The sequence below is a fragment of the Solenopsis invicta genome, chromosome 16 (genome assembly GCF_016802725.1).
Source record: "Solenopsis invicta isolate M01_SB chromosome 16, UNIL_Sinv_3.0, whole genome shotgun sequence".
In the NCBI taxonomy this organism is placed as follows: Eukaryota; Metazoa; Arthropoda; class Insecta; order Hymenoptera; family Formicidae; genus Solenopsis; species Solenopsis invicta.
Genome location: NC_052679.1, coordinates 13,730,138 through 13,731,748, shown reverse-complemented (window position 1 = coordinate 13,731,748; position 1,611 = coordinate 13,730,138).

Genomic DNA, 1,611 nt, shown 5'->3' with positions numbered 1-1,611 from the left:
CTTAACTTCGCCACTGTACAATGTGTTACTTCCCTCGGCAAAGTACATTGCGAATTGTTCGTTCGTTCGAGTCTCTGATGCAATACCGATGTCGCAAGAAATTATGACATTTATTTGAGGATTAATGCTTCTGCATTTTTTTAAGGAGAGGGGAGGCTTCCCCTCGCGCTTGTTCTTAATTTTGTATTTAATTCGATATAATCGCGGAGCCAGGTGGATTGAGCGAAATATGCGGTGTATTTTTACAATTTCAAGCCCATTACGCGTGCGTTGTTGAAGATTTCGATAATGGATGACGTAACGTGTTTTGTCATATACTGTCGCGAGTAATTTATATTGCCTTAACCCTGGCGGCTTATCGCGTGAAGGACAGAACGGAGGATCTGTGTGTCGATCGTGTAAATGTTTTGGATAGTGAAGGTCGAGTTTAAAAATGTACCCGGTGTTTGAATCCGAATCGATCGCGTTTACATCAAAATTTTCAACGTCTTCGACCCATTTAAATTTGCCATACGGCAATGGTTGACACATTCTTTTTTTCTTAAGCTGTCTTTCTTTTTCTTACGTTTACTAACCTCATATTGTGCGAATAATGTGCAATAATAACATTAAGAGTTGACAAAAATTTTGAATAATTATGCTAAGATAAAGTTACGTAAAAACAAAGTACTTTTGTCGAAATAAAATCAGTAGAATGTAGAGGCCGGTTCAAACTCGGGGATCTCAGGGGGGTGCGGGGAAGGGGGGGAATATTTTGGGTCGCGCGGGGGACCTAGCCGGCGATAAGGTCCCGCGGGTGGACCAAACCGGGTGGAGGAGGGGGAGGGGGGCTTAAAACGGGGGCACACGTGTAAACCTAACCGGTAGTTCTGCGTAATCAATGTTTATATAAACAGTGATAACGATTTGAGGACCATGTTTCTGACCGATGTTTAAATAAATTTGACACCTTTGAAATGTGCCGCGTGCGGTGAAGGGGGGAATATTTCTTACGGGGGAACGGACCTGAGCCGGGCGGGCAAGGGGGAATAAACGGATACGTGGACATTCTACCGAGTTTGGTAAATTGAATTAAAGTGCCCTCGTGAACGGATTTTCGACTCATGTTAACCGGAGAGTCACGACCTGTCTAACAGGCATTAATGGGTGTTATGAATTAAGTAACTGCGAAGGTGTTTATAAATTTGAAACGAAAGATCATGTCAAACCCGGGGGGAAATGTACGTGGGAAATGGATTCTGTAACGGGCCATCGCACCGTCCATATTGGGGGGAGCGGCTGTTACGGGCTCCGCGCGCATCCGCCACCCGGGCGGAAAACGACCCCTGTCAATTTTGTCTTTGGCTTTCCGCCTCCCGCACCGCCCCCCCCTCTCTTGTCGTTCTGTCCTCCTTCTCCTCTCCTCCGCGGCATCCCTCCTTCGCTGGACCACCTCCAGCCCCCTCTCCTTCTCCTCCTCCTGTCCTCCTCTTCTCCTCTTCCTCCTCCTCTCCTTCTCCTCCTCCTGCTCCTCCTCCTCCTTGGGCCTCCTCCTCTTCGCCCTCCATCCTTCGGTCCGCTGATCTTGGTCCCCTCTTGTCCTCCTCCTCTCTCCTCCTCCTCCTCCTCGTC